This window comes from Dasypus novemcinctus, chromosome 10 (genome assembly GCF_030445035.2).
Source record: "Dasypus novemcinctus isolate mDasNov1 chromosome 10, mDasNov1.1.hap2, whole genome shotgun sequence".
In the NCBI taxonomy this organism is placed as follows: domain Eukaryota; kingdom Metazoa; phylum Chordata; class Mammalia; order Cingulata; family Dasypodidae; genus Dasypus; species Dasypus novemcinctus.
This window is the reverse complement of record NC_080682.1, coordinates 99,699,186-99,706,355: the sequence shown is the minus strand read 5'-3', so window position 1 is coordinate 99,706,355 and position 7,170 is coordinate 99,699,186.

The window sequence follows — 7,170 nt, the reverse complement described above, 5'->3', positions numbered from 1 at the left end:
TTAATAACATATTCAATCTCTTTAGTATTTATCCATTTGTTGAGATTCTCTGTTTCCTCTGGAGTCAGCATAGGTAGTTTGTGTCCTTTTAACCATTTTCCATTTTTTCTAGGATATTTAATTTATTGAAAATTAAGTATGGAATTACCATACTATTTAGAAATCTCATTTCTAAGTGTATACCCAAAAGAATTGAAAGCAGAGACTTAAACAGATATTGGCACACCAATGTTCATAGTGGCAATATTCACAATTATCAAAAGATGGAAGCCATCCAAGTTTCCATCAGTCAATACTGGATAAATATAATATGTTATATATACACAATGGAATATTTTTTATACATAAAAAGGAATGAAATTCTGATACATGCAACAACATGGATCAACCTTGAAGACATCACATGAGTTAATAAGTCAGACACAAATTGGCAAATATTATATGATCTCAATGATATGAACTAATTATAATAAGCAAACTCATAGAGTCAGAATCTAATATATATAGATACCAGGGGACTGGGTGGGGATAGAAAATAGGAAGTTAAGGTTTAAAATGTACAGAGTTCCAATTTGGAATGAGCAAATGTTTTGGTAATGGGTGGTAGTGATGGTAACACATTTTACATGTAATTTACATGTATTGAAATATGTATCTAAATATGGATAAAATGGGGAAATGTTAGGCTATATAGAGATAGATATTGAGTAATAGAATACATTTTTAAAACAAAACACATGAAACTTCACTACACAAGCAGTGATGATATAGGCTTATTTACAAATAGTGCTGGACTGCCTGGACATCAAAAAACAATGACAGCAAACAAAAAACAAACCCTCAAGCTATACCTCACACCTAAACAATTATCATAAATCTGAATGTAGATCCTAACAATATAAAAATTCCATAAGAAAAGATGGCTAAAAATATTTGATTTTCACAAATAATTCTTAAATTAGATACCAAAAACACAACTCTTGGGGGAAAAAAAGATAAATTAGAATACATCAAAACAAAAAAATATTTCTCAGTGAAAGACACTATTGAGAATGAAAATGCAAGATGCTAATTGTTTTAGTCAGTCAAAGAGGTACTGATACAAAGTACCAGAAACCTGTTGACTTTTATATACAGGTATTTATTTGGAGTAGAAGCTTATAGTTATAAGGCCATAAAGATTCTGACACAAAGTTACTTCCTTACCAAAGTCTGTTGCCACATGCTGAAGCAAGATAGCAGGCAATCTCTGCTTGGCCTCTCCATCTTTCTTTCTCTTAAGGTTCCATGAGCCCAGCTTCTTCCAATCTCAGCTGTAGGCTGACATAGGGCTTGTCTCTCTCCCTGGGGCTTTAGCTGTTTGAGCCTTCTCCTTTCTGTCACATGGCAGGACAGAAATGACCAAGTTCTCTCCTCTTCCATATCATCTGTGTGTCTTCTTGAGTAAGTGTCCGTTTATATAACCCACTGAGAGAGTGGGGACTCAACCCTGACTCACACCCTATTGACAGCAGTTGACTCAAGAACACTAAATTGATTTAATTGAAGAAACTTAAAACCTTTAAATTTAATACAATTAAAGGGTATCAAGATCAGAGAAAGAAACCAGTTTATAAATATCATCCTTCTTTTTTTTCAGAATTCACAAATAATATCAAACTGTCATATTAGCTCAGAGAAAATTTGCAAATAAAAGATGAAGGACTTGTATTCAGAATATATATACCTTTATCAAGACCAGAATTAGAAAAGAATAAATAACTTAGTAATAAAAAATGGGCAAAAGATTTGAACAGACACTTCACCAAAAAAGATATATGGTTGGCAAATAAACACATACAAAGAGGCTCATTATCTTTATTCATTAGGGAAAAAAAATTAAAACTACCATGATGAGATACTATACATATCTACTAGAATGACAAAAATGTAAGACAATATCGTGTGCTGTCAGGGATGCAGAGTAACTAAGACTCACATATATTGCAGTGGGAATGTAAAAGAGCATTACCACTTTGGAAAACAATTTGGTAGTTTCCTATTAAGTTAGACATGTATGTAACACATGGCCTGGCAATTCAAACCTAAGTATTTAGTCAAGAAAAATGGAAACATATATCCACACAAAAACCTGTACCTGAGTTCTTTAAACGTTTTTTATTGAAATATATCACTTATACATGAAAATACATAAACAATAAATGTATAATAGTTATGAACTTACAAAACAAACATATAACATCAAACATATAACATATCACCCTACCACAATAACTTGCATTGTTTTTAAACCTTTTTACTAATGATTAAAGAGTACTGTCAAAATATTACTACTAAATAGAGTATTTTTCCCCTAACCAATCTGATTATCATTATCTTTATATCATTTATATATGAACATACATAAACAATTAAGTGTATAGTAAAAGTTGTGAACTTACAAAGCAAACATGCATAACATCATACAGGGGTCCCATACACCCTCCTCCAACACCTCGCGTTGTTATGAGACATTTGTTATAAACTATGAAATAACACTGTCAAACTCTTACTACTAATGATAAAATGTACACTACGGGCATGTACCTAAATTCTCATAGCACTTTATTAGTAACAAAATGTTCTTCAACTGCAGAAAGAATAAATTAAGCCAGGTGTATTCATACAATGGGAGACTGTCCAACAAAAGCATCCATAAATCTCAAATGCATTTAGCTAAAAAGGAGTCAAGTGCCATAGGCTGGTATTCTGGATGATTCAAAACTAAAGGGTCTGAAAAAACATAAGTGGTTACCAGGGACTGGGAATGGGCAACTTACTTTACCACAAAAAGATAACACAAGGAAATGTTTGGGTGAGGGAACTCTTCTGTACATGGGTTAAGGTGGTGTCTACATGACTATACATTTGTCAAAGGCCTTAGCGCTAAACAATAAAGTGAATTTCAATGTATGTAAATTTTAAGAAGCAATGAAAAATTGTAAACTCTCATAGGAGCATTTGGCTGCTTCAGTTTTTTAAAATTTACCATTCAATTCCCATCCATCTTATGTCTTCCCTTCTCCTTCCTTATTTCTTTCTTGGTTTCCTGCCTTTTCCTTTCTTCCTTTCTTCTGCCTTTCCATCTTGCCATTTTCATACTATGCATTTTTTTTTTTAAATCAATTCGATGACATAATATGAGCTATCCCTCTTTATGGAAGGAAGTAGCTTGTGTTTAACAAATTCTTGTAATCCTCTTATTTTTTAATGCCTCAGAAATGAGTAAAGAATGAGTAAGTATAAAACAATACCTTTTAGGAAAATATAAACTTTCATTAATGCAAAAGTGATTTTAATGTCATGAAAACGGCTTAAGATAGAGACAAGTATATTATACAGACTTACAAATTATTTGCAAATGCATTTTTAACTTCTTGTGATTATTATTTTTCATGAGACTGTCATGAAAATTAAATTTGTGTGGCAATGAAATCAACTAACTAGATGTTATAAGACACCTGTGTCATTCAAATTTGGTTATTTCTAGATATTAGAGTAATATTTTTTAAGGTAATTGACAAGAAGTAAAGAAAACTTCAATTTAACTCATAGTTAAGAGAAACAAGGGACAGGAAAAATAACATTAATCAAAACAATTTATTTCTATGTGAATAAAAAAGAATATTCCAAGTTAGGATGCTACTAAAGAAGTCCATGTAGGAGAAATAGAGGGACTGAAATTATATAACATTAGTGGACATAGAAAAAGGGGAATAATGTTAGAAATGTTTAAGAGGTAAAATTGTCAGGACTTCATTATTTATTGAATGATTTATAATTTCCCGTTTTACAAGAAGAAGTGGGTATTTCTATTAACTGACATATAAAAACTGACAATATGGTCATTTAAAGTATAAGGGGAAAAAGTACAAAATTTCTTCTTCAAGTTATGTACAGGTTGAATTTGCAAACCCATGTGGTACAGAGATACAAATGACCTGCAGACAGAACCATGTAACTGTCTGAAATTTAATACAGGATCAATATCAGTAACAAAGATATGGAAGGAATTTACTTATATGTAGGAGTTGAATGTATGTAATTATGAGTAAATTTACTTACCAAGGCATAGGCTAGAAAGATGATCTAGTGGCCAAGAAGGAGATGGAGTCAAAGACACAGGATAGGGAGAGGGGGTTACTACTGAGCCTGAGAAGAGGGAGCTTCTCTTAAAACTCTAGGAAAGAAAAGAAGGATGTGGATATATTTCAGTAAGTAGCTAAGAGAGGAGGAGAACTGAGAGAGATAGATAAAATCAGCATATTTTTAGTCCTTTTTTTTAAAGATTTATTTTATTTTATTTATTTATTTATCCCCCCCTTGCTGCTTGCTTGTTGTCTGCTCTCTGTGTCCATTCACTGTGCATTCTTCTGTCTACTTGTCTCCCTTTGTTGTGTCATCTGTGCTAGCAGGGGCAGGCTGTCAAGTTTCTGCTGGCGCGGGCTGTCAGCTCTCCACAGGAGCAGGCCAGCTTGCCTGTACAAGGAGGCCCCAGGACACAAACCCATGGCCTCCCATACGGTAGATGGGAGCCCAATCAATTGAGCCACAATCACTTCCTTAGTCCATTATTTTTGAGTTTTTTAAAAATACTTAAAAAAAATTTTTTTAAAGATACTTAGATTACATAATGTTACATAAAAAATGTAGGGGATTCCCACATGCCCCACTCCCTACCTTTCCACACTTTCCCACTTTAACAACATCCTTCATTAGTGTGGTACATCTGTTATAATTAATGAACCCATACTGGAGCATTGCCACTAAGTGTGAATTGTAGATTGCATTATACTTTAAAGTCTCTCTTGCAGAATTTTGTAAGTTATGACAAAATACATAATGGCCTGTATCCATTATTGCAAAGTTATTCAGGACAACTCCAGTGTCCCAAAAATGCCCCCATATAACTCCTATTTTCCCTTCTCCTTCTTTTCATAACCGCCGGTGGCCACTGCCTCCACATCAATGATAAAAGCTCTTCCATTGCTAGAATAATAATACATCAATAATAGATTAACAGTAAGTCTACTCTAGTTTATCAGTCATTCCCCAATCCTGGGGATTCTGGAATGGTGATGCCCACTCCATCTCTAATTGAAAGGGGAGTTAGATCTCATGGGGCAGATGGATAGGACTATCTTGCTTGCAGTTGTAGACTATCTCTGTTCCTTGGGATGGTCGTTGTGCACCATCATTTCCTTGTTAGGAGCCCATGCTGAGTCTAATGAACTGGAGGATATGTTTCAACTCTGTTGAGATACAGAGCCAGATTGGCACATGGAAAGCCTAAAGATTTAATTCTCTCAAACATATTTTTTTTAATGAATAGGCAGAGTAATAGTTTTTTGATAGAAATTGATGGGGAGATAAAGCAGGACATTTCAGAAATATGTTGAATATTTGAAATCACTTTTGATAAGAAAGAGAAATATCTAACAAAGGAAATTTAAAATAATTAACTTACTATAGATACCCTAAATTTACAAGGTCACAAAATCTGACCTATTGCATAATCAGTTTCCTCTAGCCATCTTCAGTATTCTCAACATTATTTCTCAACAGCATTTATTCAGTTTTATCCTGGTGATAATGTGCAGGACAGAAAGTTAAGATGAAAGGAAATCAGAATATACGTGAGATACAAATGATCAGCCTGGATAAGAAATAACAAATTGCTGGCTGAAAGATTAGAATAAGATACAGTGATTCGGGAAGCAAATTCGGCTCCAGGGTTCAAACCCAGGGCCTCTTGACCAATGTGATGAGTTGGCCCACACACAGTGTTGATGAGCACAAGGAGTGCCATGCCACTCAGGGGCGTGCCCCGGGTAGGGGAGCCCCACGTGCAAGGAGTGTATCCCGTAAGGAAAGCTGCCCAGCGCGGAAAAAGTGCAGCCTGCCCAGGAGTGGTGCTGCACACATGGAGAGCTGATGCAGCAAGATGACACAACAAAAAGAGACACAGATTTCTGGTGCCACCGACAAGAATATCAGTGGACACAGAAGAACACACAGCAAATGGACACAGAGAACAGACAACTGGGGGCAGGGGGAGGGAGAGGCAGGAAAGGGGAAATGAATAAATTTTAAAATATAATAATAGATCCAAAAAAACAAATACAGTGATTTAATTACTTGGATACTCTGTGTCAATATAAAAGAGAAATATGAATAAGAATGTTACTGACCTGCCAAAGTGACCTTTTTATTATGAGTGGCAAAATATAGAATGGAAAAATTACAAATAGAACAGTCCCAGTTGTTAATTAGTTCAAACACTTTCAAAGGAGTGGTTATGTGATGTAGACATGAATTTCCTTCGAATTAAGGAACTCAACACTTTGAAAGACTATGTTATCAGAAGAGAAATATGCATTAACATTGAGTTACATTCAGGCTATGGTGTAGCTGAGTGGTAAATGAATGAGAGACATTAGAATATGACCTCATTCATAAAAGAGCATTTCTTCTTCATCAAGCCACAGCGACCTTCAAGATCCAGGAAGTCCAAACTCACCTGGGGCTAGAACCCCTGCTCTATTATTTCTATCCTAAGTAATTAATTCCTATAATCTGTTATAATCTGTTGTAATTACTTCGGAACAATGAGGATGATAATACCATATCTACTTCACAGGAGAGTTATGGGGAGTAAAGTATAAAATGAATATGTGAAGTCATAGAACTGATAAAGGATGCTATTATTACTCTTCTGTCATTATTGCTGCCATGCTCTTTTTGTTGTTGTTATTCAGAGGGCAGGATGGGGAGAGGAGTTTTACTTGAAGGTGATGCCTGGATATTGTGAAATATAAATGATCTCTTGATTGATTGGTATATAGATTAACCATCTACACTTGCTTTCCTTTTGTACAAGGCATGACTGGACTAATTTGGCTAATACTGGTGACTGCAAGATATGCATAAAATATAAGGAAAAAATCATTCATTAGGGAGCTATTTTAATGCTAGAACCCCATTTAAATGTAAAATGGTGAAGTCACTTCCTGAGATTTTTTTTGTTCATTTTTCTGTGTTTTGAGAAAATGAATGGCATCTATCATTTATTTAGTACATGGGAACAGCAGATGGCCTTAAGAGACCATGACTGAGCATTAGGCCAGCCCC